Genomic DNA, 11,548 nt, shown 5'->3' with positions numbered 1-11,548 from the left:
ATTTTTAAAAAATATATTTCAAATTATATATGACATAAATAAAATTGGGGAGCCATGCCCCTTTATCAGATAAAAGGTCCGCCCGCCATTGATTACAAATGCATCACTTTAATTATATCTTATTTTAACTATAGAAATACACTATAAATGTTTACATGATAAATATATTTATATATCTAATAAATATTACGAGGTTTTTTATCAACTCAAATATTTATTTTAAATGATTGAAAAACTTGGCAGGTGGATATAATTTTAATAAATTAAAAAGTAGTCGTAGCATATCTAATTGGTTGATATTTATAATAATACAATAAACATTGATCGCAATTAATTATGTGTGATGAGATGAATTACTCCCAACATTTATATCATTATAATTAATTAGGATAAATTATTGAATTATATTTTACTCACAAGATTTAATTATAATTAATTAGGATGAATTATTGAATTATATTTTACTCATAAGACACTACAAAAAAATTAATATTCAGTGGAGGTTATTTTATGGAGGTCAGAAAAATGCTCTACAAATTATCATAATTCGTAAATTGTCTGGAGCGCAGAAAATAATGGAGGTTTTAGTTCTTTCTTGCAGAGATTTATAACCTCCACAATTATAATACATTTTTTTCCTTTCCCTCTTGTTCTTATCTAAAGTTTTGTTCCCTATTTTTTTCAGTTGCTCCTCATCTGTTTTTGGCGGTTCTTCATTCGATATTACTGTTTTTCTATCTTTTCTCACTATATCTCTTTCCTATCTCTTCACTATTGGTGAGTTCTTTGTGCACTGTTTCACTTCTTCATCTCTTCTCCATCTCTCGCGCCTGTGTGTTAGCTCACAAAAATCACTGATTGTAGCTTGTCGGCAGTGAATGGTCATGGATTTTCGAATGGGTTTTCGATTTTCGATTCTAGGTTTTCGGTTTTCGATTCAAAAACCTCTTCTAGGTTTCACGATTTAGAGGCTCTACCTTTCACCATTGTTCTCAAATTCGCGACACCATAAAATCCTAACCGAAGATTCTCACACTGATTTTTAATGGTGTAGGAGATTCTGGTCGACTCATAACGGGGAGTGAGTGGTTGTTGCTGCCCAGTACGTGTTTGATGAAATTCCTAAGTTGAATGCAATACATTTTGCTTGCCCAGTACCTGTTGTTGTATCCTTGGCTATCAAGAATTTTACCATCACCAGGTTGTTGGAGTCAGTAATTTATGTCAATATATTTGAACTTTTAGCTAGCTTTTTTATATTCTATTTCCCCACTATTATTTTATGTAGTTTATTATTATCATTTATAAAGCATGGATAATATTTCTGGTTTTAATTTATGTGTTGACTTGATGTATTATTGGCTTTGCATGCTAACGAAAAAGGTTGCTGCAATTTTCAAGATTGGTTTTAGCAAGGAAGCCCCGAAAGGTGTGTGATTAAGTGAGTTAATGATTTTGTCACATTCACTAATATTTTTCCCTTTCAACTCTTTATCATGATTATTGAACGTGCATATTAATGATTTATGCAGGTTAATATGAATGTGCTCATAGCCAACAATGTTTTCTTCTCAACAAAGAGGTTAATGCACCAATCTACAATTGTCATGGGCTCGTGTTTTTTGCTTGATCTCCCTTCCCTTTTTATAATAAAAAAAATCATTGCCATGGCCTCTATGCATAGTTCTATTATTATATGTATGGAAAACATTCTTACTTCTTTCTCAGGGGAAAGACGGCTAGAGGTTGGGGAATGGTTCTTGCCAATAGGGTTGTTGTCTGCATTGAATGATTATGGTGCGAATCCAGGTGGGAATGAAGAGAGTGGTAATGCCCTTTTAAAAGAAATGGAAGATGCTTTTGGGTTTGCTGAAGGGTTATGAGATGGTTGCAGGGTGAATAACCTTTTGAAAGTAACGTTTTATTATATTAATTAGTCTTTTGAAATGTGATGCTTACTATTATATTTAAAAATAAAATTGTCCTTTTACAAATTGTCCTTCTAATACATTGGTGCATGCATTGTGTGAGCTACTGCATCGAATGGTTAATTGGATAATTTTGTGTGGTTAGTGATTGGTGAAATCATATGGTTAGGATTTTTTTTATTAACGAATAACCACATGCTTAAATCACATGCATGTAAATCAATTCATATAGTTATATTTTATTTTATCCATTAGTTTCAAATTTAAATCCTAATTATGAAATTATATTACTTATTACAATATTATTTTGGATGATGAAAAGAACAATCTCAAATGTGGTTAACTTTTGATTTCTTTTGATTTCTTATACACAGATTGGAAAAGTTAAATCTGGAAATAGCATAAAGGAGAGCAAACAAAGTTAATTGCGAGAAGAGTGAGCCCAAAAAACAACCCAACATGAAGTGGTTAATCTTCTTAAAGGGCAAGAACGTGAAGTGATGAAAGCAAAATATTTTAGGATTAGGATAAAGATTTTAGTTGCAGAATTGGCTTATGAACTTTTAATGTTATTTTCTTTTATACTTGAACATTTAGATACTTTGATGTAATTATTTTATTATGTTGATCATGGAATAAAATATTTGTTATATTTTTTGTGGTGTCATAATTTCTTTTATATATTTCAAATTGTCATTATTAAAATTAGATTTTAATTATTAAAAGTAGATTTTATTGAATTGTGAAACTATAAATGTAGATGGATAATAAATAAAGGAGGTTTTAAATTTTTGCAATAAAATAGCTTGAAATAAAGGAGGTTTCAAACCTCCACAAAATAATAGCCACCAATAGAAGAGGTTAAAACCCTCTACAAAAATAGTCACCAATAGAAGAGGTTATAACCCTCCACAAAAAAACTTCTGCAATATAATTTAGATACCAGAGGTTGTCCAAAATCCCTGCAAATAGTTTGTGGGGACTCTAACCGCAGAGGTTTAAAAAACCTCTGCAAATTAATTTGCAGAGGGTAAAAACCCCCACAGATTGCAAAAAAAACCTCCACTAATTATCAATTTTTTTGTAGTGAGATTTACACATGTATGATTAATTAGGATGAATTATTAAATTATATTTATCAAATTGTCCATAAGAATTGACAACGTGAATGTAGTGTAATAGCTTTATAATATTACTCTGCCCACAGACAAGTTTTATGTCACTAGTGATTAAGACATGTTTACAATGGTAAAACATAGTAGATTCATGAGAACATAGAAAATCTACTTTTTAAAGTAACAGTGTTTTAAAATAATGAGATCCTATTATTATTTTAATGATTAAATGCTTAAATATAAATAGAAATTTTAGAAAAGGATCTTATTACTTAAAAACCGTAACATCCTTAAGGAATATTATTAATTTTTAATAAATAAAATTACAATTAAAATAAATACCGCATTGATTATAACTATTTCCCAAGAACGCAGGAAATTTAAAACCATACATAGTCCGAATGTACAATCTCGTGAAATAGAAATGTTGTTAAAATTCATCATAAAAATATTTACATCAAAATCAAAACTATAAAGTTTCTTTCAAAATCCCAAGTAGCCCATGCTCTCCGTCTCTAAGCATCTTCTGGCTCACCTGTCACATCATCTGCTCCGGAATAACAAATTATCCGATCATCGCCAAACACACACAGATAGGGTGAGCTATGCACAATAACAATATAAACAGATATATGAAATAAATATGTTTCCCCAACCCAAAAATACATAATTAAAATCCTCATACTTTCCAAATCACCCAACCATGACCTCATAGTCTTTCATGAGTCATATGCATGAACTAGGTCTTGGGACTTCCCTGTACTCCCACGAAACTAACTCATTCGTGGTCCAACCCTATGAGCCTATCCTGCTCATAGTCCTGCCCTACAGACTCCTTGCCTGTAGTAAAAACATCCAAGCCTCATAACTTGGACCCTGGCACGCACACAATCACCATACTATGGACTCTTCGCCCAATAGTAGCCGACGGGAACATCACAGTTCCTTGCCCATCGTGCGCCTGACACATGCAATCACCATACTAAAGACTCCTCGCCCATTAGTAGCCGACGGGAACTCAACTAGTTCCATGCCCATCATGTGTCCAACCACCGAGCACATCCCATACCCCTATTGGACTTAGTCCTTCAAGCCCAAACACCACCCACATGCAAATACATCCTATCCTTAGCATAAAATAGCCAAAATGCACTCACAAAGACATGTAAAACATAGCAACTTGCATCAACTCGCTTAAGCTAGGGACACTCGCCCAGGCTAAGCCTTTAGCCTCGCTTAGGCTAGCTCACCTCGCCTGAGCGAGCTTAAAACAGTGACCACAACACGTTATCTCGCTTAGGCAAGATCCCCTCGCTTAGGCGAGATCCCCTCGCTTAGGTGAGATCATCTCTCGTCCAAACATTCAAATCAGTCTCGCCTGAGCTACGAATCACCCAAAAGCATCACAATGACCACGATATCTCACTTAGGCGAGGTCGTCTCGCCTGAGCGAGACCAGACTCGCTCAACACACTAAACTCCTCGCCTGAATGAAAAGTCGCGCTCAACATGAGCACACTTCCTTGCGATCTCGCTTAGGCGAGCCACTCTCGCCTAAGCGAGAGTGTCTGTCGGTCAAACCAGAACCCATTCGCCTAGGCAAGAAGCGCGATGCAGAGCCAAAAACGAGGTTCTGCAACTCTCGCTTAGACGAGATAACCTCGCTTGGGCGAGACTTGCAAAGTTTCCTTCTGTTTACGCACACAAACCATCCAAAATCATGCGAAACCACACTCCAATTCATGCCAACAATGAAAAATCATACACCAAACATGTGTACATAATACAAACCCGAAATAATCCCAATAATCCCAATTAAAGCACAATTCACATTTTTCATTACTCAAAACCCTTATTTTCTTAGCACCCAACACGCAAAGCATAAAAGCTTCTTCAGCCCATAACCATTCTGCCCATTCAGTATTCGGATTATACATGCATAATTTCACCACATTCATATTCCAATCGAGATGGCAATAACACAAAACTACAGTTCACATCATAAAATTCACATACTCAAAATACAGCTCCCCTAACCTGAAAATTTGATTGAAATTGGGAAGAAGATTGGTTTTCCTTGGTTTGCCAATGAAGTGCCACAGACTCCCTCTCAGTTCAGCCCCTTTACGCTCCCAAACCTCACTTCTCAAAACCCTTCCCTTTACCTAAATTTTGGCTATTATAGGTGCCTTTAAGAGGGTTTTTAAAAATAAAACGAGTTTGGGCTTTGTGGGTTTTTAATTCCTCTTCAATGTTTCTACCCCATTGTAGGCTTTTCTTTACCCCTTCACATTCATACCACAACTACTAGTTAGCAAAAATAAAGCTTATTCTTTGCCCACCAAGGTTTGAACCCATGACCTTCCACTCATAAGGCCAAAGCACAACCACTATGCCAAGTCACATTTGGTGATACATACAAATCAACATAAGTTTACAATACCAATCACATACTCATACATATCCTTAAAAATCAATAACAAAACAATCACACATAATTGGCACACATAAGACTCGAACCCAAGCCCTCTTACACAAACCCAGTACTCTCAACCATTTAAGCTAATATTTTTTCATATCACATTAAACACTAATTAATGCCATAAAGGCGCTTTCTACCCGCATTTATTAATTAATTAATTTCACGGGTCTTACATTACCCCCACCTTTAAAAGTTTTCGTCCTCGAAAATAGAACTTACCAGCAAAGAGGTGAGGATAAGACTTCCTCATGAGGTCCTCCATCTCCCAAGTCATCTCTTGGGTTGCCTCGTCCCAGAGAACCTTACTTTGATTGAATTTACTTTGATTAATTTTAGAAACTTTAATATGATTGTATGCCTTTTTGCTTAATAATTGAGAAGTTACTTTGATTAAATGTGAAAACTTAGATTAGAATTAATCAAGAAGTTACTTTGGTTAATTAGCTTTTTACTAGATATAAGAGGTAAAAGAATGGACATGATTAGGATTAGTAATATTTAATTAAGTTACTTTGGTTAAATTTACTATGATTAATCTACAAAGTTCTTGTTTTTGATTGAGAAATTATTTTGGTTAAAAGTAAGGACGCCAACAAATTAATTGAGAAATTACATAGATTAATTTGAAGTCTTAAACAAGAAATCAATAACAATAATCTATAGGAAACCAATGATAAATCCTATATTGAAAAAGTAGTGGAATCAACCTATTTTTCTTTATTATTATTTTTATCTTATTTTATCTTTTTCAATTTTTTTCTTTCTTTCAAATATTATTTTATTTGACTAACTCTTTTGTATAGTTTTATAAGAACTAATTTGTTAAAAATCAGTTCCGTATTCTTTGGGAGACGACTTTGGGTTATTTTACTCTTTCTATTTTGTTGACTACTTTTTTAACAATACTAAAGTTGTTATAGATAAGTAATATTAATTTGATCACTAGAAGAAAAATATTTTTTAGTGGCAGTTAAATAGAGTCGGTAATAATGAAACGACGCTATATTTAAAGAAAAAAAAATTATAGGATATTTCTCGTCGGTTTAAAATTGACGGTATCATCTAATATGATAGTTACTACTATTTTCATTGTGGATAGTAAACCAGTGGATGAGTAATATCAAAAGGTGGAGCAGATGCCTACATAGATTTTCGGAAGCCACGTTTGCTTCTCCTCCGCACTCCTATTTTCCTCCAAAACATTTTCTTTTCTCGTCGGAAGCCATGCATTCTTCGACAGCATCTTATCTTCTCTTCTTCTTCAAAGTTTTTTCTCTTCTCCTCGAAATCCATCTTCTCTCTGCGGAAGTTATTTTCCCGCATAAGTCATTTTCTTCTCTCTGTAATATGATTTTCTCTTCCCGAAGTTATTTTTCTTTGAAGTCATTTCAAATTCATTTTTGTTTTGAAGTTTCAAATACTCATAAACCCTAATTTCAATCACTGATATGAGTTTTTGTATTGGTTCAAATTGATTTTCTTCATTGCATTTTTTCAATGTCAAGTTCCTCACATCAATCCCTGCCTAATGTAAATATTGTTTCAAGTTTCTCCATTCTGACATGTGATAGTTTAAAAGGATCAGCTATAATGAATTTGTCAAAAGAAGAAAAATCACACATGTATGAATCTCCTTTGCTTTTCTAATTTTAAACTCTCTTAAACTGTTATTTTTTTAAGGAAATCATGTTATGTTGTTTGGTTGAAAGTTGGATTCGAAGCGATATTTGATCCTTTTAGAAGTCTGTTTCCCATGGTTCAGGTTCCAACAATAAAACAAAGATCGTTGAGCCTTATTTTGTACGCAGATTGGCACCTAAGGTAAATTCAATTTTAAAATATATTCGAAATCTCTTACACTTGTGCACACACAATATAAGGGTCTATAGAAGTTTAAATTTCGATAGTACTTGTTGTCAATGTTCTTCGCTTATTCACGGTAAACGATTACGATAACTTATTTTCCTATGTGCTTCATAGATATGAAGATAGTATTCTAACTTGTGTTTTTTTGTTCTGGATTATTTACATATTCAAAGAAGAGCAAAAACATGTAAAAAATGTTTGTTACTGATTGATCTTTTACCCCTATTCCTACAATCAAAGGTGAAAACTATTGTTATATAAGTGTTTGAGAGTTTAAGTTTCACTGGCTTTCATGGATATGCTGTTAAACAATTCAAAATTTCTTATAACAAACCAACATGTTAATGCAATCTCATTTTTTGAACTTGATCCTCCTTTATGTAGTTTGGGCCTCAAAATTAGCTTGTGCTTACTTATGTGTTCTATTATGGTCTTATCGCTGGTTAGTACATGATCTTTGACTCACAGTCCTCACATTTGGGATTGCACATCTCAATTAGATTTGTAAGACTAGACATCTACCATACAGGTGATCCTAAAATGACCCATTTACAATTGATCCAATTGGTTTAATAACAACCATTAGGATATAATTTTGATGTTGTGTATGTATTAGAATTTTGGTTTAGGCCTTACTAGAAATCTAAGATATAGCCTAATTAGAATCTAGGGGATGCCTTAAAAAACCAGAATTTTAGGTTTGAGTTTGAGTTAATTTGAGGTTAAAGTTGTAGAGCACATAAATTTTTTGAAGGCAATAATTTCTTTATTCTTCATTTGGTGCATCAGAATTCATGAAGGCACTCATCCAAAGTTTATCCAAACATGACAGTTAAAGTTGGCCTGCACTTAGTATGAGGTGAATTGTGGCAAGTATTGAGTGCATGAAAGTGTTTATGTATCACGTAAGCTTGGCATTATTTTCCTTGAGAACCAATTCTTTTATATTTTAATTGCTAAAATCCACATGGTTTATTTGATAACTCTTTTTGACGTAGGATTTGGTAGTCCAACTATTGGGATGCCAAATAATTTTGTTCACTTTTTCTTATTTCCTTAAATATTACCAAGATAGATGAGTTACATGATTGCATTGTCATTTGGTCATTTATCACCATGAAGATTTCTTTTATGCCAAATACTAAGGCTCATCTCAGTTTCAATAATTTTTTTCTATATTTTTTGTTTCATCATCATACTTTTTACCAAAACTTAATTTTTTTTCCATGTAACTACTGGGAGAAGTTTGTATGTCACTGTTTAAATGTTTCAAATCTTGATCTTCTTTTATATAGTGTTTTTTTATTCCTTTCATAAAATAGTAGTACCAAACCTCATTATTCACAACATATTTCTAGGTTGGTGGTTGTATGCTAATTAATTTTCCATCATTGTAGATTTATTATGAGACAGTAGGCCTTTGATATCTTGTTTTTCAAAATTTTCTTAACTTTAGGGACACCTTATAAAGTACCCAAGCATGCTTCTGACAGGGATAAACATGTTGGTTCATCTGTAGCACAGGTAACTATACATTTGAAAATTATCTAAGATTGCCTTTTTACCCACTAATGATCAAGATGAAAGAATTATGTAACCTTTACTTTATGACAATTTTCACTTAGTTAAAAATTCTAACGAACTTTTCTGTTCTTTAAAGAGTGTCTGATTCTCATTACTTGGAAACACCGGTAGCAAAAACAATTTAACATCAGAGCTTGGAAAGACCTTGTTCATGGAAAGCTTTCTTTTAGAAAAGACTAGTTAGGCTTTCATGCAGAGAACAAAGTTCTCCCAAACACTTCAATCAAACATGGCTTTCAAAAATGACTTACTGATTGGTCTAACCATAGCAAGATTTATAAAATCACGAGATTTGTTTATTTCCTTTTCACATAGAATTTAAGCAGGTACTTGTAACAAGAGAATTGTTACCTTTAACTGTGGATACTGATTAAGAAATTAAAATACTGAAATGGTTTATACTAGACAACAATCAAGAGAAAATATACCATTGCATTCTTTTGATAAAACTCATTTTCAAATCCTCAAGAAATTCTATTGGTATTGGTTATGTAAGTGCTTTGCCCTCAGTAACCTTGGTAATTCCTTAAATGTTCTTTTGTCATATAGGTCACCTGTTTTTTGGATTTCAGGATTTCCAAGGTGTTGGAGCTCCTATATTTATCTAGACGTCTCATATTGGTGATTTGGGACTTACACTTACAAGAGCAGATCGTGTGATTGTTGTTGATCCTGCTTGAAATCCAATGTGTGTCTTGAAGGACTTCAAATTTTTTATAATTTTGTTGTATAATATACAAAAAGAAGTAGCATTATTGGTATTTTCTAATTTAGAAATTGTTATCCACTTAAGTGTTCTCTGCTATGTCGGTAAATAAATATTATTTGAACACCCTGAAGATGTTTGATAAATAGATTTTAAGTTTTTTAATTTTTTTTATTTTAAAAAAATTATGATAAATAACTGCCACTAAGGATTAAATATAATTTTTTTAAATTCACTTAGAGGCGGTTACAACTGCCACTAAATCTTTTAAACTTTTGAACTTATTGGCGGTTACAACTGCCACTAAGTATTAAATATTTTTTTTTTAAATTCACTTAAAGGTGGTTACAATCACCGCTAAATCTTTTAAATTTTTGAATTTACTGGCGGTTACAACTGCCGCTAAGTATTAAATATAATTTTTTTAAAATTTACTTAACGATGGTTAAAATCGACTTCAATATTTTTGCTGGCGGTTATTCCGGCGGTTATAATTAACCGACGTTATGATGCTTTGTGGCACCAAGTTCTGTGTCGGTTATTTAACTGACGGAAAAGAGAATAGTGACGGTCCAAACCGCCACTAAATTACATATCAAACTGACGTTAAAATTTAAAATTTTAGTAGTGGATCGCGTCAATGACAGCATTATAATTATTAGTATTATTGAAAGGTCTGTTAGCAACCTAATATTTACCTATTTGTAACTTGTGATAATAAATTTAAAATTTTAGTAGTAGATCGCGTCAATGACAGCATTATAATTATTAGTATTATTGAAAGGTCTGTTAGCAACCTAATATTTACCTATTTGTAACTTGTGATAATAATTTACAATGAGAAAAAGTTGAGATTACAAAAAAAATTAACCAAAAAGTGTTTTCAATTTTTTTATTAATAATATTGTTTTCGTATTAAATGTTTGTATTAGTATAAATATTTGAAATAAATTATAAGTATGCTCGTAAATTATTTTTAATTCACTTATTCAAGATAAATTACAATAACTTTAACCTTATTTTATTTCAGTAATAAAAATAATTCATGTATAAATATTTACATGATAAATAAATATTTAAAAAGTAATTTTGTGTAGATTCAATAAATTTCACAATAAATATATATAAGAAAAGAAAGTAATTAAAATAAATTGAGCTTTTACCAGATAAGTTAAACATGATTGTATATTTCAGTTATTTACGAAGGTAGCTGAGAAGATTTCTACAAAAACAATTGTACATGTTAGGAGTACAACTTATTCCACATTTATCAGTCAACTTTAGAAATGTTAATTTTTCTAGAGATATATAATTTTGGGAACTTAATAACATTTTATCTCTTCGTAGTAAATTATGTCGTTAACAAAAAAAAAATACCTTCATTTTTCTGTATAAATACTATTGTTTTGGTAATAAAAAGTTTTTCTTAAATTTACACTATAAACGGTGGCGGATCTTCAATCAAAATTTTGGGATGTCAAAATGTTGATTACTTTTTTTTGCTTTTTTTTTTCAAAATTGTCTTGGTCCTCTATTTTTTTCAGTCTCAATTTGATTCCGATTTTGTAAAAATTGATGTAATAATCATTTTGTTAAGCAAGGATTATTCATCAAAATTGATATTAAGATTATGTAAATTACACCAATAAAACAAACCATCTTTAATTTGATGAAAAAGATATGATTCAAAAAATTTAACGAAAAAGAACCAAATTTCATCTTTTTTTCAAAATTCATGACCAAATTTAGATTAACCAACTTGATATTTTTGAACGAAAATATAAACCAAAAGATTAATTCCAAAATTTTTAAATAAACTAGTAAAACATTGTATTTACTTTTTTTATGATAATAAAAAATAATAAAA

At 31.6% G+C, this 11,548-nt stretch overlaps 1 long non-coding RNA gene across 2 annotated transcripts; it reads left to right on the top strand.

Moving 5' to 3' along the window:
* The first annotated feature begins 1,060 nt into the window (after nucleotides 1–1,060).
* Nucleotides 1,061–2,522, top strand: LOC114181004. 2 transcript variants are annotated; one of them, XR_003603718.1, is made up of 5 exons: nucleotides 1,061–1,201; nucleotides 1,384–1,429; nucleotides 1,533–1,582; nucleotides 1,729–1,913; nucleotides 2,303–2,522. It is a non-coding gene; the product is annotated as an uncharacterized LOC114181004 (long non-coding RNA). The 2 variants fall into 2 exon arrangements; XR_003603717.1 differs by having other exon boundaries at nucleotides 1,533–1,913.
* Nucleotides 2,523–11,548: the final 9,026 nt, after the last annotated feature.

This window comes from Vigna unguiculata, chromosome 4 (genome assembly GCF_004118075.2).
Source record: "Vigna unguiculata cultivar IT97K-499-35 chromosome 4, ASM411807v1, whole genome shotgun sequence".
NCBI classification, from domain to species: Eukaryota; Viridiplantae; Streptophyta; class Magnoliopsida; order Fabales; family Fabaceae; genus Vigna; species Vigna unguiculata.
This window is presented reverse-complemented; position numbering and strand designations above follow the sequence as displayed.